Source organism: Kogia breviceps, chromosome 12 (assembly GCF_026419965.1).
Source record: "Kogia breviceps isolate mKogBre1 chromosome 12, mKogBre1 haplotype 1, whole genome shotgun sequence".
NCBI lineage: Eukaryota > Metazoa > Chordata > Mammalia > Artiodactyla > Physeteridae > Kogia > Kogia breviceps.
In genome coordinates, this window is record NC_081321.1 from 17,971,739 (window position 1) to 17,996,927 (window position 25,189).

General features: G+C 35.9%; 1 protein-coding gene across 25 annotated transcripts in view; it reads right to left on the reverse strand.

The window, feature by feature from the left end:
* Positions 1-25,189, reverse strand: part of SOX5 (SRY-box transcription factor 5) — a 1,010,478-nt gene that overhangs the window by 175,039 nt on the left and 810,250 nt on the right. The window contains exon 1 of one of the 25 annotated variants that reach the window (XM_067008892.1): positions 20,650-20,653. The exons of the other annotated variants lie outside the window; for them this stretch is intronic. The gene's annotated coding sequence lies outside the window, so the exon portion shown is untranslated. Of the gene's footprint in view, positions 1-20,649; positions 20,654-25,189 lie in introns of those variants that run through there. 25 annotated transcript variants of the gene reach the window in all.

A 25,189-nucleotide genomic window follows, 5' to 3' on the forward strand; every position in this document is an offset into this window, starting at 1 on the left:
CTGTTTTCTATTTATCTCATTTGTACTTTGTTCCCTTTTTATTTCTTCTTCCCTTCTCTTGGATTATTTTTTTATGATTCCATTTTATCTCCATTATTGCTTTATTAGGTATTACTTTTTGTTTGGTTTTGTTTTAGTGGCTGCTCCATGATTTACAGTATACCTTTTACATTTATCACAGTCTGCTTCAAATAATGTTATGCCACCTCATGTATAGCATAAGAAGAACCTTTCAACAATTTACTTCCTCTGTATGGAATGTAATTTTTATCTCTGGCTGCTTTTTTGAGGTTTCCTTTTCATCACTGCTTTTCAGCAATTTGATCATGTTTACTCTGCTTGGAGTTCACTGAGGTTCTTAGATATATGGGTTGATAGCTTACAATAGATTTTGAAAATTTTTGCACATTACTTCTTCAAATACTTTATACTTCCCCTTATTCCATGCCTCAGCTCATTGGTACTCTATTTTTAAATTTTTTTCTCTCTGTTTTATTTCTGAATAGTTTATATTGCTATGTCTTTAAATGCACTAATCTTATCTTCTGCAGTTTCTAATTCCATTCAGCCTATTTTTGTCTCAGATACTGTAGTCTTCATCTCTAAAAGTACAATCTTTAACTTTTAAAATATTTTCCATTCATTATCTCATCATGCTCTTGAACATATGGTGTATATTTGTAATAGCTGTCTCAACATCTTTGTCTATTAATTCTAACATCTGTACCACTTTGAGTTTGGTTTTTATTGATTGATTTTCCTCCTGATTATGTTATATTTTATTGCTTCTTTACATGCATGCTAAATTTGGACTGGCTGACAAATATTCTGAATTTTTTCTTTTTTGATAATCTCATTAAATATTTTTTGGGTTTATTCTGGGATGTAGTTTACTAAGTTTGAAACAATTTGATCCTTTCAAGTCTTACTTTAAACGTTTTTTTTTTTTTTTTTTTTTTTTTTTTTGCCTCTCACTGCTGTGGCCTCTCCCTTTGCAGACCGCAGGCTCCGGATGCGCAGGCTCAGCGGCCATGGCTCACGGGCTCAGCCGCTCTGCGGCATGTGGGATCTTCCCAGACCGGGGCACGAACTCGTGTCCCCTGCATCGGCAGGCGGACTCTCAACCACTGCGCTACGAGGGAAGCCCTAAACCTTTTTTTAGGTCACGTTTAGAATAGCTGTCAGCCTAAAATTAATTTGGTTCCACTACTAAGGTAATATCCTTCTTGAAGTCTCGACCCAATGCTGCATGTGTTAGGAGTCTCTCCATTCTGGCAGGTAAAAACACAAAATATACTAGCCACATGTAAGAACTGGGGATTACCATTTCTGACGGATCTTTTTCAAAGGTTCCTTACTTGGCTTCAGTAGTTTACGTACATATGCACTAATCACTATTCAGCAAACACCTGACAGAAAAACCCTCTGCAGCTTTCCAGAGACTAAGTCAGTCCGTGTCTCTCATTTTCTGCCCTATGCCAAGTTATCCTCACCAGTGCTCTGTCCTGTGAATATATCTATTTATCTGCCTTGGTATTCCTAAACCCCACTTTCTGTCTCTTCAACCCAGAAAGATTGTCAGGGTCTGCCTGGGTGCCCTCTCTTTCCAGGCAGAAAGCTGAGACACTCATGGGGCTCTCCTCATTCAGTGCCTTGCTCTCAAGGAACACTGAACTGCCACTGTGCAATGTCTGAATACTTTTGTTTCTATACTTTGTCTGGTTTTCTCGATGTTTGAGGTGGCATGGTTAATCTGGCCCCTGCAAGGAAAATCCAGAAGCTGTCCATTTATCAAATTTTTAATTCTGATTATCATAGTTTTCATCTCTATTGCATTTTTTCAAACATTTCTGTTAATTTCTGAGCATTTTTGATGCTTGTCCTTTTTAATGATTGCAGTATTTATTTCCCTAAGCATTTTATGCATATTTATTTTATATGGTCTACATGATATTTCCAATATCTGAAGGCCTTGGAGTGGTAGGCCTAAACACTTCAGTATTCTTTCCGGATTGCTGCTTTGTGTGTTCTGCAATTTTTAATTTGTGTATGTGTTTCTTTAATCTTACTTTGTGGGAATCTTGGGGAACTAAATTAGGAAAGTAACTAAATTACTTTCCTTCAGAGAGTGTTCGTTGATTTGAGTGTTAGGTTTTCAGGGGCACAACTGAACCTGAACACCTGAGGCCCTGTGGTAGAGTTTATTTTAAAAATGGTCGATGCCCTATTTTACAGGATTCCTGCAGGAGAATTTTACTTTTCATATGACTGACGTCAGGCTTGGCCATCTGACTTGCTTTGGCCTATAAAACATGAGAGGAAATGATGGGTACAACTCTGAGCAAAACTTTAAGAGCCCTTGCATTTTTCTGCTTTAACTTTTCCTCTTTGTTATTAGACTATCATGTCCCAAATCAGAGATGCTCCTTAAGTCTTGATTTTGGATGGAAGAGAATATGGAGCCAAGCTGCTGCTGACACACAATGGACAGAATCATGAGTGAAGTTTGTATCTGTAAAGTTTGGGCTTTTTTTTTTCTTTTTGGTGATAACAGCAAAAGTTCACCTAAGCTTAATGAGGGAGTCTCAGGTTAAGCTCCACCACCTCCCGGGTGAGCCAAAGTTTATTTTCTGATCCTAACGTTGGTATTGGTATTTGGCCCCAGAGGAAGCCCAGTTTTTGTGATAGTTTATAACGCAGTCTTCTATGTTCTGAACTCACCTTAAATATTTTTTTCTTATATCAATTTCTTGAGATTTCTCCTTTCATTCCCCTAAGTACAGAAATAAATTTAAAAGTATTTTTATCCAGAAACGGGTTCTTTTGTGCGTCAAGAGCCTTTGAGCACTTGTTCCTTCAAAGAGCCACAGGTAAAAGCCCCACAATTTGGGGTGAGTGGATGGAGGGGAGCAACAGTTGAGCATACTCTCCTGGTCACAAGCACTCCAAAACAACTCCTTTCCCTTTGGTGGTGGCAACTGTAATTTTAAATGTCAAAACATGGAAGAGTGGGTTTCCCTGGTGGCGTGGTGGTTAAGAATCTGCCTGCCAATACAGGGGACATGGGTTCGATCACAGGTCCGTGAAGATCCCACATGCCGCGGAGCAACTAAGCCCGTGCGCCACAGCTACCGAGCCTGCGCTCTAAAGCCCGTGAGCCACAACTACAGAGCTCGCGTGCCACAACTACTGAAGCCCGCGTGCCTAGAGCCCGTGCTCTGCAACAAGAGAAGCCACTGCAATGAGAAGCCTGCGCACCGCAACGAAGAGTAGCCCCCGCTCACCGCAACTAGAGAAAGCCTGTGAGCAGCAACCAAGACCCAACACAGCCAAAAATAAATAAATAAATAAAAATAAATTTATTAAAAAAAAAACATGGAAGAGAGGGTAAAAAAATAATCAGACCTTTTTCCTTTCTTAAGTAGAGAATGGTTTAATGGTTTCTATAAACTTGTGGAGAAGAATCAAGGTGACAAAAATTACTCAAGCTAATAAAAAAGCATGAAACTAGATTACCCAGAAGACAGCCTAAATGAGGTCTTCCTTAGTCCCCTGTGGCTACTTATGTATCTTTAAATGTTTTTATTAGGTTGATAGTTAATAAAAATTTCAAAACCCTCAAATAGAAACATACAACATATATCCCAGCCTTATAACTTTTTATGGAGAATTTAATGGTTTAAAAATTAAAATGTACTATTTTCATTGAAGTATTTTCATTATTTTATCTGTAATTTCATTCTACACAAATATATTTTTAAATTACCTCAAGGTGGCCTATTTAGACCTTTCAGTTACAGTTCTAAAACACTGCAAGTATACTTTTATTTTACTTCAATCAAACTTTCCAACCACTCTGAAATGAAACTCTGGTTATTCTCAGTGTGTGCCCAAACATGGATCACAGTAACCACATGTTTTCTTATCTCACACAAACCTAGTAAAAAAAAAAAAATCACACAGAAAACACTTTTTAGCAATGACAAATACAAATTGGAATTTTAGAGTCTCTTGAAAACTTTTTTAAAAATAAAAAGCATCCTTTTCTTGAGTTGCAGCTAATCTGTTTTTATTAACATTGTTTATACCCTTCTCCAAACTCTTTTTCTCTTTCCATCATGAACAGAGCAATGGATAACTCATATATTAAAGAACTAAACCAACAAGTAAATTGTCAGTCTTTATAAACATAATATTAAATTCAACCACAGTCTTTATTTCCCAACTTGGGTGAGTACTTAGAACTAGCAGTTAATTATTAATTCCTTCAACCATGAGTACCTGATTTTCTCATCAGCCAACCAGATTATCACATAATTATTTAAAATGTAAACAAGACATTTAATAGAGGTTTTACTCCAGTGAAAACAATTTTAGGCCTCTGGCAAGGGTGGATGTGTATGGACATGCAACCCCCTTCTCAGCATCCTGGAAACTGGTACTGACTCTCTCCAACTATTACTACAGCTCATGTGGAACTCCTGGTAGGTAGAATCTGAAAGATTTTCACATTCTTTTCCATTCCTCTTCTAACTCGATGTGCTGTCTGTCAGATATCCCCTCCCCACCCCCAAATAACAGTAAATTATACCAATCCTTGAAAATGCCGGAACTTGGCAGTTGGCATTTCATAGACTAAAATGAACACTATCCATGGGTATCCTAGTAGCAAATCACTAAGTAACAAAAATATAGAAAATATTAAGGAGAAAAAAATGAACAAAGATTTACCTAATGGAATACAAAGCTGAAAAAAGCATTACCCAAGCCTCTTGCTTTTGCCTATGGTTGAAATAGATTCATATCATCTAATTTTCTCTTTACATATATGCCTCAACCAGATTTTATTAAGTACCTGTATATTCAGGATTCCTGTGTTTGGTGCCTATTTTACAATATAAATAATGTAAAAGATTAAGGAGACTCACGTAGCTAAGGTGAAGATCAGACAGTTGAATCTTAAAAGTTATCTTTTTAAGATAAAAACTTAAGTTAGATGAAGTTTATGCCTGAGTATATATTCATTTCTTGGCCTCAAAAGATTCCACCCCAAATTTACCACCTAAAAAAGGTCAAATCCATGTCATTTCATACACATCGAAGTTGGGTTATTTAATTGAGTGGTACTAGTGACTAATTATATTTGGATCTGAACCAAATGAAGCTATTTGTTCATTAAAACTAGAGGACCATACTTTACTTGGACTGAAACAACACTTACAACTCCTCCTGATATCAAGGGGAATCCTGAATAGAGTTCAAGGACAGTCTTTGGCCCTGGCAGTAGTCCTAAGTCTCTTGAAATGATAAGAAAAAAAACACGAGAAAGGATCTTACACAAACAGTAGAATTCCAGATTCTATCATTTAGGCATTCATAAATTAAATACCACCAGTGAGTTAAACTTATTCTGAAGGAAAATGAACCAAAAAGAGAGTGTGTGTGTACCTGTGTATGTATATACATGTATGTCTGTTTGTGTATAGAGTAATCAAATTGGTAAAGTGACCATAGAGTTTAAATGTAAAACAATTTGCTCATCTTTTCTAATCTAACAGAGAAGGCCACAACAAGTGCAAGCTTTGAGCATTTCTCACAGAAACCAAAGACCTTCTTATTATAATTTGTAATTGTCCACGGGTAGCTGCACATTCATTTGAATTCCTAAAAGACTGAATCTTGTAAAGAGAACAAGATGGACCCATATTAAAACTTTTAATGACTTTAGTAAAAAAAGGTGGAACTTTGCAGCCAGCTGGCTCCATACCGAAAGCCAGGCTGCACAGCTTGAACTTAAAGCTATCTTAACATAATGAATAAGTGCCAATAATTAGCATATGTAGTGTGAACAGGTTTGCTGGCACAAGCAAGTGAAAAACTCCAAGGTAAAGTTATTATTAGGGAGTAATTAGCTCTGTGAAGTAAATGAGTGAAACAATAGCTGCCAGCACTGACAATATGGCTAACATCTGACTATGTGGAAGATAACGTTGTAAAGTATTGCTCCCTGAGCTAGAATCTGTTAATAACCATATGTTAGTGTAATTAATGCAGAGTCTTTCTGACCTGTTGTCACATCAGAACAATACTTTCTTGGAAACATTCAAACAGGCAGTCCCACACTCTGGATAAGAAATAATTGTGAAAGTTGCTTACAAACAACTCTTAACATCTTTATTTTTTTAAGAAAAGAAATAATCAGTGAGTGAAAAAGCTGAAGAACAGGATGAGATGAGATAAGACTGTTTCCTGTCTGATATCCCAGACACTGAAAATTCAGCTACAGCAGAACTGGATCCTCCAAGGTGACTGAAATTTAGCACCGAGTTGGACAGATTAAATTAGGGGATAGACAACGTAATTTTTCATATTAAATATTTGAGCTATATACCAAACGCTTCCCCCTAATTTTCATGGGAAACACACACACATCATGATATAGTTTGAGAAATATTTCAAAACAATTTTAAGTTCCAATACTATTAAGCACATTTTGCCCCTAAATCTAAACTCCTCAGGAATGAGGACCGCATCACATTCATCTTTTTAATTATCTGTGAGTGTTAACATACTATCTTCAGTAAATACTGGTTATACATCAAAGATACTTTTGGATTTTCCGTGATTTGGGCAATACAACTAAAAATAGATTGGGGAAGTGGGAGAAGACGACACATACAATGTGATTTCTAAGAGGCAGTCTCAGATCGTACTGTAATAGATACAGTACGCAGAAATACGGGGCTCTTTCCATTAAACAATTATTACTCTGTCCCTTTCCACTTCTTATTTTCCTCTTCTACTTGCTTCACTATCCTCCTTCTCCTTTTTAATATTTTGTATCTGTATAAAGTTTTACTAGTTTTAAAATGTTTTCATGTAAAATATTTCACAATAATTTTCTGTGCCTACAAGTTCATGAATCGTTCTTTTAGTTCACTAATCTTTCTAGCAGTGGTGATGATTGATGGCCATATTTTATTTAACTTGAATTTAATACTGAAAGAGTTGAAAAATTGTCATATTCCAATGACAATTACAATTTTTAATGCCAGCTATGCAGAATAAATTCTTCTCCCTTATTTTTCCAATCATGTATAAATGTTTTCCTAAGAATTTACAAGGCCATTCTCATCAAGTCATGGCCTTAAGGTATTAAAAGTACCAAGATCAGTTGAATATTCTTTTCTACTCGTTTTTATGATTCTACAATAACAATGTGAGGGCAGTTTATAATGCCACCTGGCAAGCTTGTTACCACCAGCAAGACATATTACAACAACTCACAGAAATCTCAGGTCCACATTCTCCTGTGATAGTAATGAAATAAAATAATTGGTGATACTACATATTTATCTCTGGGGTATATACATACATATACACACATATACACATACATACATGCACACATATGTACTTTACTTCTTGTCAAAGAAGGAAAATGAAAGCATTCATAGCATTTCCTAGTTATATATACCTGTAAAGTATTGTTAATGATATACATACATCTCACTACGGAAATTCAGTTAAGCATACATGTTTGAATTTTTTTCATCCAATATTATCTCAAAATTGTATTAAGAGTATAAAAGACATGTTACTTAAACATTTGTGATTTTTGGCCAAATGTAAGTTACTTTGAATAACCTACCTATTCCAACTAAACTTCTCAAATACAGCTTATGAGGTAAAACACTCATAAACTCATCAATAGGCATTTCATAAACTGTAAGATAAAGTGTGGTCATATTCATCAATTCCCGCAGAAAGTTCAGTAACTTTCAAATCCAAGCTGTACTAAATCTTGGTAAGAGAAAGGTTGAGATTTAATGAAAGCTTGTTTGTAACTTTTCCACCCTTTTTAAAGGAGTAGATTTCTTTAGCAGTGTCTAATACTTCACAGACTAAAATGGCCAAGTAAAAAGAGCGCTGCACGTTTGAGATCTCACACATTCATCTTCTCACTAAACATCTGTTTCAGGCCTGTGTGATCTACCTGTCAGCACCAGTGATCCATAAAGTGTTTGAACTGCCTGTCACAAACCTCTGAGCTGGTTTGATCAGAGGCTTTGTGCACACTAATCACACCCTTTATCTTTCTAATGTTAGAGTGGGACACATACACACACACACACACACACACACACACACACACACACACACACACACAGAGCAACGCTGTCTTCTCAACCTGACTGTAATTAATCTTTGTAAGGGGGAACCTGCCTGGTGTGAAAAGCAAAGATCTGATGGGCTGCTGCTCTTTTTGTATAAAGGCCTTATTTTCCTACCAGGCATCTTTATACTTGGGTGGTTCCCTTTACAAACCACCTTAACTGTGGCTCAGTGACAGTGAAACAACCTTCAAGATCACCTTATAAATGAACCTGTCGGTAACTTTACGTAAGAAAAGAAACCAATAAAAGGGAGTTCTACAGGAGCGCCTTTAAATGATTCTCTCTTTTTAACTGCATGCAGGAAGAAAGGAGCCAGACTGCCAAGCGGTCCCCTTTTCATGTTCCTTGTAAGCTTCTCTCTCCACTAATAATCGCACTGCTACTTTTCTCCTGCTCAGTTGCACACAAATGTATGAAGAGCTGCAGGAGTTCCTAGAGAGGGAACATTTAACATCTTTTTTTTTTTTTTTTAACTGTTTAAAGCAATGCTTTATGCATCTTGCCTCTTACCACTATTTGCTTTTTATTGCTTTAAGTGAGATTAATGCCATGGTTGAAATAACTTGGAATGGCACTGATATTCAAAATGTAATGGACCATTCCCAGGGGACATAATCCCCTGTGTAACAGCTTAAAAACAATTTGGAATATAGTAAACAAAAGGCGGACAGGGGAAAAAAAAAAAAAACTATATGAGTCAGCCATAAAAGTAGATAAAACAGTATAAATTACGATCATGTGATGATCTTTCCCAATTACTGGCTCTGGTATGAAGTATTATGTTTAGTATTTATATACACTATTGAAACTAAGGACCAAAAGTTATCAGGATGCACATAAATCCCACAAATAAGATAGCTAGTCAATTGCTGGATAAGTACTACCTAGTTATGCAGATAAATTCTTACAGGATTGGGTAGCATGGACTACAAAATGAAAGCATGTCTAATGCCTGGCCACGTGTAGTTTACAAAATAACTCCTAGCACTAATAAAAAATCAGCAAGTCTCTACTACAGAGGAACAAAATGTATCACACTTTATGATAAGTGAAGAAAATTAAATTATATAATGACAAATTATTCTGAATATTTTTAGTATTGAAGAAAAATACATTTATTCAAAATAGGGCTAAACTTTTAAGTTAAAACACATGAGGTCAATATTAAAAAGTTCAAATAAATAGTATTTAAAAATTTCTTGCTGAAAATTCTGTTTAAAAGCCTAAAAACATTAAAAATTGGGAGCTTTTATATTTAATAAAGTGTTACATTAGCATTTTAGCAATATTACTTTTTAGGTGGGTGTTATGGTACTTCAGCCCTAATTCAATGTAATTATTAATATATCTGAAATTGTTGCAGAATGGGATAGAGGATATACCTATCTATATATGTATCTAGACGTATATATCTCTCTATATATCTATATAATCCACAATTGATATGGTTACAAATCACACTTCAGACTATATATCTATGCTTAAAATACACGTATTTTAAGATATTTTAACTTAGCTCATGGCCTTAAAAAATTCTCTATGCTGTCCAAGTGGCCAGTAATAGAAATTAGATTTCCTTTATGTGCAATTATGAAATAAAGAGTTAAATATTAACCTGTGTAGGGTTATAGGACCAATCAGCTTTAAGTTTTATTCTATTGAAACTTTTGCCTTAGCCACCAGCTTGAACCTTGTCTTTAGTCCTAATGAAAAAGCCTATTCATTGTCTTGGTGTCCACGTTTCATCGTTAGGTTTATTTTGCTTCTCGGCTTGTGTTTTAGGTCACTCAATCTTTAGCAGGCACCAGATATCAAGAGAGGCTGAGGGACTTCCCTGGTGGTCCAGTGGCTAAGACTCCACACTCCCAATGCAGGGGCCCCGCGTTCCATCCCTGGTCAGGGCACTAGATCCCGCATGCAGCAACTGAGAGTTCGCATGCTGCAGCTAAAGACCCCGCACGTGGCAATGAAGATCCCGGGTGCCACAACTAAGACCCAGTGCAAGGGCTTCCCTGGTGGTGCAGTGGTTGAGAGCCCGCCTGCCGATGCAGGGGACACGGGTTCGTGCCCCGGTCCGGGAGGATTCCCACATGCTGCGGAGCGGCTGGGCCCGTGAGCCATGGCCGCTGTGCCTGCGCGTCCGGAGCCTGTGCTCCGCAACAGGAGAGGCCACAACAGTGAGAGGCCCGCGTCCACAAAAAATAAATAAATAAAAATAAATAAAAATAGGCACCTATTTCATTGTTCCTAAGAAATTGACTAAAGAATTAATTTGCGCATATACAGATTTTAAAAACCAATTTGAGAATGTTGCTGATTATAAAGATTTGATTAAAGCATTACTGAGTTTTAGAGATAGATTTTAAAAAATCTATACCAGCCTTTTATAGATGAGGAAGCTGAGGTCTTTTAATTCTTTTTAATCGATGTCTTTATCAAGCAATTAATATTCTTATAAGAGAATCAAATATATGTTGTGAAAACACAAAGACGCTATTGAGATTCCCCTTTCAATGAGAGAAAATTTAAAAAAAAAATCACTCAAATAAGTGTAACACAAGGTAGAAAGGAGTAAGAAAACAAAAGAGGAATAGAATGGTAAATGATACAGGAGTTCAGAAGAACTTTTTTTTCCTAGGAAGATTAGGGGACTACTTATGGATAAGAGGATGTGTAAATTTGGTCTTGGTATACGTGATTGTTCTCGGCATGGAAAGAAGGAATAGAGAATACTATTACAGGAAAAGGAATCCACATGAGTAAAAACCCAGAAACCAGAGAGTGTTAAAGTGTGTGACGAATAGTTAAGTTAGCTGGATCATCAAGTTCATAAGAGGAAATAAGTGAAAATAAAGTTAGACAAGTAAGCTAGCACCATATGGTAGAGGGTCTTGAATGACAGGCTAGTAACAAACCATTTACTCTTGTGGATAGTTGGGAGCTGTCAAAGACTTTTGAGCAAGGGATGGGCATCAGGAGAGTTTTTCTTCAAGAAGACTGATCTGACATAAGTGCAGAAAGACAATTGGAGGGTAAAAGGTAGCCACTGCAGAGATGAGTGGAATGAGAACTTGAATCTAAGGCAGGAAAGGGGAAACAAGAAAAGATTTAAGGGTATCATGAAGGCAAATCAATACACTCACATTATACAAAGCAGAGTGTGAAGAGGAAGACATCAAAAATAAATTCAAAGTTTTGAAGTTAAGTGAGTAGAAGACTGGAATTCTTATCATTAGCTATTTCTAGACAACAAATTTTAAAGACTAGAACTTCTTCATATAATCTCCATGACTGATGTTTCAGCGACAGAATGTTAATACATGGCCTGTCCATCATATACATCGCATTCCATTTCAACATATACCATCATCATGGAAATCATTTCATAGAGCCGGAAGCCTGTCTGCATTGACTGAGACTAAGAATCATTTCCTTGCTCAGTCCAGAACTATTTCCCAAAGAGTATGAGGTTAGGAATTTTAAAAATAGGTTCAGAACTCCTACTGGAAGCCCAATTACAGAAGAATCCTCTAGTGCATCCAGACTCTTCAGGTTTTACAAAAAAGAAAATGAAAGATGTATTCAAATGGCAGTATTCTTATGGTTCAGAAGTACTAATAAGTACTCTAATAAAGATCAAAATCTTAAGAAAGCAACTTTAATTCTATTCCCGTGAAAGTAAATATAGACAGTCTAGGAGTTAGGGAATAAGGAAATCATTCCTACATCACTAATTTAAACAGGACTCCTCATGTAATGATACTGGTTTAGAAGTTGTGGAATGTAAGTGTCTGTGTTTCTGTGCATGTTTGTGACCTATATAAGGGAAATAACTAAATCGGTATGGGGAATACTAAATCCCCATAGTATCAATATAATCATGGCAATACTTTAGATGTAGATTGACATGGGAAACTGGATGAGTTTTGGAAATTTTATTACAGCAAAATATTAATTATATTGTTATTATTACTAATGAATTTTTTTTTTCTTTTTTCTTTTTTTTTTTGCAGTTCACGGGCCTCTCACTGCTGTGGCCTCTCCCGTTGCGGAGCACAGGCTCTGCACGCTCAGGCTCAGCGGCCATGGCTCACGGGCCCGGCTGTTCCGCGGCATGTGGGATCCTCTCGGACCGGGGCACGAACCCATGTCCCCTGCATCGGCAGGCGGACTCTCAACAACGGCGCCACCAGGGAAGCCCTACTAATGAATTTTAAATTGAACTTCTGTGTAGTCCAATATTTCAACAGTCTGAAATGAAGAAAGGATGGAAAGTTTTAGGTCTTTCTCCTATAATTTTGGTAATAGAGAGACCTACTTTTCTGAAAAGTATTAATTTCTATGGTATTTTTGATGGACAAAGTGACTTGCTCAAAAAATACCTGGTTTTATTAAAGAATAAGAAGTTACACATTTTCTCTCTCTCTCACTCTGTGTGTGTGTGTGTGTGTGTGTGTCTCACATACACACACTCATACATGGAGGAGAAAAAAGAGTCCTTTATTGGCTTAGACAAACAGTTTCTTATACGTGGTACAGAATTTTGCCTGAGATATTTTCAGTGCATCATATGCTATTAAAAACATTATTTTCAATATAGATCCACCAGTTCAGGGAGTCCTTAAAATTAGAAATGTACAAAGTGTGTAGTTCTATCTTCTTTTAAGTATAAATGTACTATTCTCAGAACAAAAACAAAAGAGGTACTTTATTTTCAAAGAGAGCCTATTTCTATTTTGCCTTTTTGTTATGTTTACTTTAAAACTGTGACACATCATCATGTGTCACTTTAAGAAAATTCTGTTCCTTGATAAAGACTTATACCTCCCAAATAGAAAATAAACTAATAAGAGAATGCATATCACACAATACAGTTGGATGGTCTTCATACAATTTTAACTTAGCACCATCAATTAACAAACACTTCTTGTGTCTTATTTTTGGTATGATATTTGTCAAACTTTAAAATATAGGCAACAAAGTATGTGTGTGTGTGTGTGTGTGTGTGTGTGTGTGTGTGTGTGTGTGTCTATACAAAGAAAACAATTGTGCATTTGAATATGTATGTATAACAAATCAACAAAGTTGGCACACATCTGTTGTAGATCTTTGAGGCAAAAATGTATTATTTTACTAATAAATTTGAGATTAAAAGCATATTTCTATATCCTCTGATGTATTATATATATTTCTGTATATACATGCATTTTATGAAAATATACGCTGATCACCTTGATACAGCCTATCATAAGACGGAATATTAGCTATAGGTCAACAAAACTAAACAGAAAAATGTTAATAGGAACCAGAAGTAACTGCACTCGAAGAGCAGACCTAGAACGCTTTAAAATATTATATTGATAAGTAATTGTCCTAACACAATATGACAAATCCTGGCTCTTACTTCAAAATGAAATAAAACAAATCACTTCACTGAAAACTGTATATCTTCATCATCATCATCTTCATCATCTTCACCATATAGACACTAATAATATTTTCTTTTTAACTACCATTTATCAAGCACTTTTGTTAGCTGGGCACTAACTAACTTGGTGCTTTAATTTATTTATAATAATTATAAAAAAACTGAAACAAAGATATATCACTTGTATTTTAGACATGAGGAAAGGGAGTGAATTGCTCAGGTCAGAACACTAGTGACAAGCAAAGCGGTCGCTTAAACTTTGTTCTATCTGACTAATGAGTCCTTGCTATTTTCCCCACACCTCTCCTATGATATAACCATGTCAGAACAATGCCAATACACCAGGCACCACTGTTAATAAAAACTTAGTCAATCACAATCGTTTATTTAAAAATCTGACTGATTTCATCAAGTATATTGGCATCATATTAGACAGCCCAAAGTGATACATAATTCTCTTTCCAGACGGTCAGGAGTCTAGTGTACGATGATAAGAATACAGAAAAAAATATGTAAAACTGGTATTTTAAAGTTTCTTAATCATGAAGGCAATCTGTACCGATTTCATCAGCTGAACAAACATGCATTAGGTACAAATGACCCTTAGGCAACGTCCACATGCTCAGCAGTCGAGCTGTAAGAGACATCTACTGATTGTAACCTCAGGACAAACCAAGCAGCCAGAGTCCACCTGGAGGAAGCATATGATTACAATAACCATCATTAATTACGAACTTGGACACAAGAATTTACAGATGAATAAACTGGAACTTGAAAAGATTAAACAGCTTTCTAAGTTTATGCAGCTACTAAGTGACGGAGCCAAGATTTAAACAAAGTCCTCTGAAGCTAACTTCAGAGTGCTACCATCTATATCACTCAATAATAATACTGTGCCTTTGCAAATTCCAGCCACACTGAAAAACAACTATGCAGTCTGACCAAAAGTTAAAATGTAAATATATCTGGACTGATAAAGCAGTTTTATGTATTGACAGTGTTCCTGGCAGTCATGTACTCATTCTTTTTTTTTTTTTTTTTTTTTTTTTTTTTCTTTTTTTTGTGCTAGGTGGGCCTCTCACCGTTGTGGCCTCTCCCGTTGCGGAGCACAGGCTCCGGACGCGCAGGCGCAGCGGCCATGGCTCACGGGCCCAGCCGCTCCGCGGCATGTGGGATCCTCCCGGACCGGGGCACGAACCCGCGTCCCCTGCATCGGCAGGCGGACTCCCAACCACTGCGCCACCAGGGAAGCCCCCATGTACTCATTCTTTTCAATACTCATCACTTTCTCAAAGAAACAAGATATCTAATAGTCAAAATAATTATAGCACAATGTGTAAACAATCTTAAAGCTGTACTAGGTTGAACTGTGTCCATCAAAAAGATGTGTCCAACTCCCAACCCTCGGTACTTGTGAATGTGGCTTTATTTGGAATTAGGGTCTTTGTAGATGTTATTAAATTAAGAAGCTAGAGATGAGATCATCCTGGATTCAGGCTGGGCCTTAAACCCAAACACTCGTGTTCTTATAAAAGAATGCAGAGGGATATGTGAGACTCACAGAGACACAGGGGAGAAGAAGATGTGAAGGTGGAGGCAGAGACTGGAGTGAGGCACCTACAAGCCAAGGAACCCCAAGGATACCGGACAGCCAGCAGAGGCTCGGGGAGAGACGTGATACAGACTCTCCCTCAGAACCTGCAGAAGGAACCACCCGTGCCAACACCTTAATATCAGACTCTGGCCTCCAGAGCTGTAAGAGAATAAATTTCTATTGTTATGAATCACCAAGTTTGTGGGTACTTGTTACGGCAGGCCTATGACACTAACACAACAGCAGTTCTAAAATTAGTGAATGAAAATTTTACTTCCCTAAAATACAGTACTGAAGTATGCAGAATTTCTTGCAGTTGTGGATGATATAGAGAGTCTAACATTATTAATTCAGCCCGAGAGGATTTCTAGGATGTTAGCTCTATCAGTATTATCTGATCATGGAAGCTGTGGCATTATGTGGTCCTTCACTAGGTTTCAAGTTCCACTAACAGCATTAGGGGCACATTCTCTCTCTCTCACTCTCTCTCTCTGTATTTAAATTATTTGGAATAAATAGTACATATTTTGTTTTATGACTAGTACCATTCACTAACAAAATGTATCAGTTGATATATTTGTTCAGCCTTATTTTATACCATAAGTTACCACTGAAGTTAGAAATACTTAAAACTAATTTTTAACAGTATGGCTTCGGCTGTATATAATTTTCTATATAAGTATATCTGGCTTTGAGATAATTTAATATATATAAAAATCCAAATGCAAAAATTATAGTGAGAAATGGTCTATATTCGAAAAAATTGCTTTTCAAGAGATAGTCAATGTAAGTATTCTTTAAATGCTTCACTCAAATTTTAAAGTTCATTTTTTAATACAAACATTTATTTATAAAATTCTGATCAAATATCTATGAGTATTCAGTAGGGAGAAATCTATATTAATTGTATGTCAAAAATTAATATACAGTGGAATTTCATGGAATTATTTGCAATTGATAGCTGTCTCTTTGAGAAGCATAGGGTTTTCAATTTTTTTAAAAAAAAGCAACCCATGATGGCACTGGTAAAGTAGTTTTTTTGTGATTTATAACTAAGTTTGAGTCTCTTCATTTCCTACCATCTTCTTAGTGACACAGGATGTAGTAAACTCTAACAAATTCAGAAACGTAGTATTTAAGATGAAATAAAACAGTTATAACTTGCACTTATATTAATATTATGATAGTTTAATAACATTTAAAAGGTCACACAGAAATTACTCTGCAGAGGTCCCATTATTACTACTCTGCAGAGGTCCCATTATTACTCTAAGTACCTAATTTTTATGACCAATAACAACATTAGTAGTGATCCACAACTGGCACTTGCCTCCAGCTATGCCCCGTTATTGGACACCGCTGGAGGCAAGTGCCAGTTGTGATGAAGCAATCAACTGCTCCCATATGGTCCTTCTAAAGAATGAATTCCATATAGAAATATCAGTGGTAAGACATGCAGCTACTTAGCACAGAGTCCAATAAGTTATGTTAAGTGGAAAGACTAGTCATTTCTGCAAAGAAATGCTCGGTCTCCAAGAACAGCTAACAATTAAAGAACTTTCATCCCACTATCTATCATGTAAATGTGATTATCTTTAGTGACATTTCTTATGAAATCTGAACTTAGCTTAAATATTTGGTCTCCAGAGACTTGATAAACTTCCATAACTAAAAACTGATTTAAATTCTTCATGCAGCTGATTCTAGTATTTGCAAGTTTACCAAAATTTTGAATCCAAAGTTATGGAGGAACCTTAAGTTCTGTAACATTCAGAAGATACTGTGACCCACTGTGAAACTAAAATTAAATTTTGATAAATCATGTGATTTAGTGTGCTTACATACAAATTAATTAATTTAAAAATTTAGAAAGTAAGCTGATAACCTGAATTCGATTTGACAAAGTTAATTCAGAGATGTAAATCAGTAAAAATACTGAAAGCTAGCATTCACTATTATTAATAAAGGAAAAGAATAAAAGATCCTTGGAATCATTAATGGTTTTGTCAGATAACTCTCTTGTCCATTGTTCTGGACAATAGGCAGACATGTTGATTATTTTATATGTATGATAATGAACTGTGTTGTAAGGGATATTGGGAGATGGGGTTGTGATCAAGCAAACTGGTTTGGATACCATATTAATATATATACTACTATGTATTTTAATGAATTAAAGCTAATTATATCAATTGAAGGGAAAATCCCTAATTCTCCTGCTTTTTCTCTCTTGCTCTGCTCCATCTGGGGGGTGGGGAGGACCAAACAAGACACAAATAAAAACCCTTCTGAGATGCTGATTCCTTAAATTTCAAGTTCAGAGTGATGATATGAAGCAGAGGAAGGGAAGATAGATTACCACCAACAAAAACATTTGCTCCAGTGCTCTACAGATTTTAAGGCACACTCACTTTATGGTATTTGATTGTTTTATCTCAACTATCATGTGAGAGGTACTAACATTTTGAACCTACAGATGAAGCTGAACATCAGTGACTGTCCAAGGTCATACAACTAGAAAATAGTAAAGTCTCCAGTTTTTAAATCCTATGGTCTAGGTACAGCCCACATAGCCTTTCAAGGAAAAGACCACTGTTCTTCCTCCAGGCTGTTCTCTTATGCTCTCTCAAGGTTCCCCTTCTTTAAATATATGACCAGCATCCCCGCATTCAAAGAAACACCTCTGCACTCCTATTTTTTGCTTTTCCAAGGCCTCTGGATTTTCTATTGCTTTTTTCTTCATGTTTCTTATCCCTAATTTTCTTTGGTCCTTCAAGATTTGAAATAGCTACAATTACTGTCTCGGTATACTCTTATAGTAAATGAAATTATATTATTGGCTTTCTCCCACAGGATTTTGAAAATCTTAGTAATGTGTGAGCATTGTTTCAAAGAAGATAAAAATATCTTCATTATAGTTGAGCACAGTATCTGGGATATTTGATCCCTACCTAATTGATAGTACTTTGAGGTCCCTTATACTTTGCATAAAGACATTAATAAACACTCTAACTAGACTTTAAAAGGCAAAAAAAATCCAGTTGTGCTAGTTTCATACATTATAATGTATTATAAACTATGCATTAAAATATTTAGAAAATATCTGTATTTCATAATTTTTAATCTATCTTCAACCTTGATTTTCTTCCTTTTGCCTCAGTAACTACCCACCAATGACAAGCATTTGTATCCTTACTTAATTACTCCTGTTTTCCTTTTAGAAAGCTATTAAATAGTGAAAAGAAAAGAGGCCTGTAGTATTTCTCACCATCATGTTTATTAAGACCAGCTCGAGACTACATAAGGAGAGAATTATGGGTATGTAGGATTGTAAAAAGAGAGCCTCAATGAATGAGTCCCTATGAGCAAGACCAGATCATAACAACAGATGATGTGGGCAGATATCCCACTGACATTTAGTATAGCTTAACACAGCCAGAATGGAATAAAACATAACAGTGGTCAAGGTGGAAAGAAGGGACAAGTAGTAATGAAATAACTGCAGCACATCCTGAGGTTATTTTCTGTTTCTCCTTTTAGTTAAAGCAGTATCATAAGGAGAAAAGGCTCATAACTATTTTCAAGTTATCTGAACAATCAGTGGCACTGGGGGGAGATGTCTACCTAACTTTGCACATCTTTCCTTGATAAGTTTTTCCTTTGTGATTCCAATAAGTAAATTATAATGTTTGTCCTATTGTCTGAATGGTTGTTACTAAGGGAAAAGACTAAAATTGAACAACCATGTCATTAGCATTCTTAAAACATTTAAAAATGAAAGACACTTCAAATTCAAGATACTTAATTTTTTTTAATGTTTACACAAAGGAATCAATAAAAGGAAACAAGTCAGAAATGTGTGTTTATGGGATAGAGATTTCAGACAGAAAAAATATGAAATTTTTAGTATATTATCACTTTTTGATACTAATCTAAGAGTAGAAGTCAGTAATTAGAGGGAAATAAAAATAAAAGAACTGGGGTAATTATTCTGGGATAGACACATTCCATGAGCTTTCTAGAATACTCACAGTGAAGATATATTAAAAATCAAAAATTATTCCTTCGTGTAGGCATTTCATTTTCTTTCTGAGGCTGTAAAACTCCTATCATAACCTTTAAAACCAGAAGAAGAGATTGGACGAGCAGGTTCAATGTCTTAGGGTCCATAATTTCAGGTATTTGTCAGAATTATATGACAGAAGGTTGATCTAACTTGAACTGGGATGGTTGCAAAATATCATGTTTTCAGAAACAACATTTAATCCTTTCATCTTTTCCTGTGAAAACTCAGATAATTTTGAATTTTCTAAGTCTTCCTGTCTCCATTTTTCAGGTATTATGCCACTTCATTTTAGTCTGTATCAAAAAACTCATAAAACATCAAACTTAGGGTTAATTTGAGGATTTTTTTCCCATATTTCTGCTCTGTTTTCCCTGATCAAGTCTCAAAATGAAGAAAATCAATCAAATGATAAAAAAAGAAAAAGTAAAAGAAAGATGCAAAAAAATGCCATTAAACAAAGATATATGGAGGAGATGGGCTAAAGGAGATTAATTCCATGTGGCTCTGAATATGGTACTAAAAAGTTTACAGAAGAGTACCTCTCTCCCATTCTAAATAAAACAAAGTTCTGAGGATTTAGTCAGATAAAGAAGGCACAATGAAAATACTATCATATCTTAGCATAAGAAGCCATTAATAATTAATAATCCTTGCAAAGTGGGTAAAGGAATAGCATGCATGCATTTGAGAACTTCATTAATACATTTTGTAAACACTGTGATCATGATTCCTTTAATTTAGCAATAACCAAAGAATGTCCATTGACTGGCTTCATCATTCACTTTTTTTTTTTTTTTTTGGCAGTACGGGCCTCTCACTGTTGTGGCCTCTCCCGTTGCGGAGGACAGGCTCCGGACGCGCAGGCGTAGCGTCCATGGCTCACGGGCCCAGCCGCTCCGCGGCATGTGGGATCTTCCCGGACCGGGGCACGAACCCGTGCCCCTGCATCGGCAGGAGGACTCTCAACCACTGCGCCACCAGGGAAGCCCCCATCATTCACTTTTTTCCTACAATAGACCCTTATGTTATTTCTATGATTATGACTGTATGCAAGAAGAAAATCATCAGATACTTGAATTGTGTCATGACATGGATGAGCACAGAGATGGATGAAAACCTAATTGTTACGTTACTCAAGGTGGATTTTTGTTTACATGTATTAACATTATATCTTACAGGGGCCACATAAGAGAAATAAAATATATAATGATACCATTGTGAGAAGTGAGATTCACAAGATATCTAAACTCGCCTACAACAATATGAATTATTAGCATTTTCATGCTACTGGGATACTAATTTTTTTAAGTATGTATTTACAAAATAACGTCTGATGGGTACTTATCTCTGCATTGTGTTCTTTCTCCTAAAGTCTCACTGAGACGATCTGTTGTCTAGGAATGAGTCTGTGTCAGAAGCAGGAGAATAACTGAGGAGAAAGCAATTGGGTAAGAGACAGCACAGAAAAGAAAAAAAAAAGATACAAGGTAGTAGAAGACAGGTTAAAGAGAAGACAGTTTAAAGTAATGATGTGTTGATGGAAGTATTTGTACACATCAAGATTGTGCTTGTAACACATTTAAGAGCCGTAGCCTTTTTTAATCACAAAAGAGACTTCACTCAATGTCTCAAGGGATAAAGATTTTAGAGAAAGATCTTCTTTCCTGTTTCCTTACAAGAATGAAGCAGTTGTTACAGGACAAAAAAGAAAGAGGATTTTTTAAAACTATAGGAGACTGAAAGATAAAGCTTTCAATAAATGATAGAAGTGTATCAAATACCCTAAATGGGGAGGCTGGGGAACGGGCATCATTTTACAGTGGGAGAAAAAGAAAAATCAATTGCATAATGGGAAAATATTTTCCAGTGCCAAAATAGGCATTCCCTAATGTAGGTTTTTAAAACATATCTAGAAATCAAAGAGGTCCTTTAAAATAGTTCAGTTTTACTTTGAAGGAGCCTCAGCTACTGTTTATCAAAGGAATATTTTTCTTAGAGAAGCATTCAGACATTATTAGTTTATAAACTCTGAAGATACAATGTTATAAATTTTGATCCAAAATGAATCAAGCAGAGACACTAGCTCACTGTAAAAATGATCATTTTTAAAAAATATAGAGACCATCATGAGCCACTGAAACATATGTTAAAAAAGTTTTGCATATATGTCTTCCAAAACGATATACTGATAACTTTAGTGAATCAGAATTTGATGAACATTTTCTAATTGTTCTCTCCCATGTGATGAGTCATTTACAATTTTCATGGAACCATTCAAATATTGTTCCAAATTTCTTTAGCAAAAGATTTCATATCTGTTTCGAATCCCAGATAAAGTAATAAATGCAATTTTATGGGCTCTGCAGGACTGCTGCTCGTTTTGTTCTCAGCAATGCTTCAGACCTTGGTTATTTAATATGATTAATCAGGACTAAGAGATCAGGGTCTACACCTAATTACCGTGGGACTTAAGGCATGGCCCTTATCATTTCTGGACCATACTTTCTCCATCTACTGAAGAAGAAAAAGTAGGATTAAGTTATCTCTAAAGACTATTTGTCTATATTAATATTTTATTGATCAAAGAGTTCTAATTCAGTACCACTCAAGGTGTTGGTTTGTGAGGTCAGGAGCTTGTACTAGGATATAAACCACCAAATTTCTTCCTTCATCAAGAAATTTGTGCAGTGAAACAGAATGTCAGCTGAATTGAAATGGGTTTAGCCAGCCCCTTATCTCTTCAAGGACTTGTAGCAGTTCACAGACTGGTCTGAAGGCCATAATGCCCCAACACATTCTTCTTCCTGCTCACTCACGTAATTATCTTCAAACGTACCCCCCAATTTTTACAATGATGTAAGGGTTAGTAGTCTTCAGTCCTACAGCAATTGAGAAGAGTGAAATAATTTGCAGGTTTCATAATTACACCCCTCAAGCATGCGGTTGGCTGTACCTTAAATAATCAAGAGATTATACATTAAATTTAGTCTTCCAAGACACAGGCTCAAGGCAAGGAAGTTTGAAAAATTAACCATGGCTATGGTTATTGTGACTTTATGCCCAAACCTAAAATTGGGACACAAGGCCTGACAAAAACTAGTGTATTTATGGGTTTTCAAACTGAAACAAGTTATTTAAATAGACAGAATGGTGTTAGTAAAAGGGTTAAAATCACTGAGGTATACTGCATCTCTTATTAGGGATCCAAAGAGTATAAAAGAATGAATAACTCATGTGAATAGACAGAGAAAATATTTGAAATATGAATGTCCTAGAAAATTTAGAGTAGGATATACACGCACTGTATATATGATCCTAATAACCGAGTATAAAAAATTGTCATTTTCAGAAATTCCTATTTGTGGAAATTACAGTCTAGTGAATCTGTATATTCTTTCATTAGCATAGTCTCAAAATTATGTTTAAAATTAGAACATGTCCTGATTCTATTTTATTATATAATCATGCTAAGTTAGATATAACAGAACATTTTAAATGTATATTTAAAAAATTAAGGCTTCCCTGGTGGCGCAGTGGTTGAGAGTCCGCCTGCCGATGCAGGGGACACGGGTTCGTGCCCCGGTCCGGGAAGATCCCACATGCCGCGGAGCGGCTGGGCCCGTGAGCCGTGGCCGCTGAGCCTGCGCGTCCGGAGCCTGTGCTCCACAAGGGGAGGGGCCACAGCAGTACGAGGCCCGCGTACCGCAAAAAAAAAAAAAAACTTACACAAGAAGAGAAGAGGGGGAATAAGAATAGGGATTCTTCCTCAGGGTAAAAATTACTATCTATATAAGTGGATGACATTTTTATTATTCAGGTGCTTCAAGGCATCCATTTGGTCAAAAGCTAGTTGCTTATGTAAATAATGGTGGAGATCTATAGTTAGGTACTTTTAAATTCGTTTGTTTCAAACTAAAGGTAAATTTTTACCAAATGTGTGTAAATTATTTAACCATTGATTCACTTCACAAATATCGACCCCTAACTGCAGTGCTTTCTCTTTTACCTCTTTGCAGCTATTTGCTTGTTGAATCATTTTCGTCTCTCTCCATACACATATACTCATATACCACATTTCTATATACATTACTTCACTTTAAATGTCTTGTAGTGCTTCTGAGTCTGACTGATGTAAGATGTTATTTTGAACGTGCCAAAGCTTCTAAACGACTCCAGCCTTTTCTCTCCAGCCTGCATTCCTTGATAAGTGGCAAAGCTTCCCACTTATCAGTCACTCAAAGTGACTGTAGCTGTCAGTTGTGTACAAAGCGCAATGAGTTTGGAAGCGGAGACACCAGCATTTTTCTTCTCAGCTTGAAGCAAACACGTTTTGACTGCTAGTCATTCAATTTTAAAGCATTCTCAATTAGGGTGGATGAAGATATAAAGAAAACACATCCTAAACACCTCCACCAGGCAATAGGAAAATTTTATTGTTCTCTCTTGATTTACTTTAAGGCAGCCGTTCCGCCTCTTTTTCTGGCTGCTTGGCATGGGCGCTCACGCCAGCACACCCTCTATCACGGAAAGACTGAGATAATATAGTATACTAACACCCTGTGGGACCTCTGTTTGAGCCTGTTTACATGTTCTCTTGCACTCTCTCCCTCTAAATCACCCTGTAGTAAATCAAATAATTTACTTTAAAAATTAAAACAAAACTCTTTTAGACTCACTTGGTTTATCTGTGAACAAATTTGTATTCAATGGAAACACAAAATGTGATTCAATAATGAGAAGAAAGAGGAGAAAAGTTAGCCAGAGAAGGAACTTTGGGGGAGAGAAAATAAAATAAAAACAGTAAAGGAAATAACTAGTGGCTATGTCAGATGGTCAAGCAGCAGGCAGGTATGGATACAGGTACTGGCAAGGTTGTGAAAAGGAATAGAGAGAGAGAAAGAGAGTAAAAAAGGTATTCAGAATTAGATGGTGGTTATGGGAGAAGAAAAAAATTTTAATACTTATTTTGGCACTAAATAGAAGAAATGAAGGGAAGATATTGATTCAAAAATTGTTTGTACAGACACCTGTGTGTATATATAGATATATTAATAGAAATCTCAAATTAAATATATGGGTATGATATCAAAATTAGCTCATTAGCTTACCTCTTTTATAGTTAAACATATGTGTATGCTATGAAAGTTCATTAGATCACCTCTTCTAACTTCCTTTTTAGGTCTAACAAAATTGTCAACATAAAATAGTTTTAAAAGATATTTATCTTTTATAAATATGGCACCCTATCTTTTTTGGCACTCATAAGTGAAGATTTGGTTATATGCAATATTTGCTTATGTGAAACATATCTTTCCTCCATTTATAAATATTTTTCCTCCACTTATAAAGGGCAACCTCTTACTGGCTTACTGTAGAAAGCAAAACTAAATTACTTAAAAAAAAATCCTGCCACATTTGCTAGTTTAACAGGTGTAGCTCAGTTTGATAAGATCAATTACTTTTATTTTCTAGGGATTATCTGAATTAAATCACTCATTGCTACTCTAATAAGGAGAGAGAGGAAGAAGGCACCTTTTAGTCTACATAGTAGTCAACTGTCAGGATCTCAGAATCACACACACACACACACACCCTCATTTCTACTCCCTACAAGATTGAGATAATGCCATAACCTATCTGAATTCTTGTGATGATCGTAAGAAATGACTTCTACAAAGTGACAACCACTTAATAAGCAATGGGCTGCTTCTTCTTACTAGTATAGTACAAGGTACAAAATGATTTTACAAATCACATACAGCACTAGGGAACGTTGGTTATCTATTTTTGATGGCTCCCATAGCATCTATTTTAATCTCTTGAGAAAATTACTGTCTTACTTATTTTTACATACACTACACACTGGAATAATGCGCCCTCACTTCATTCATACAGTCATACATTGAGTAAATATTTCTGGGTTC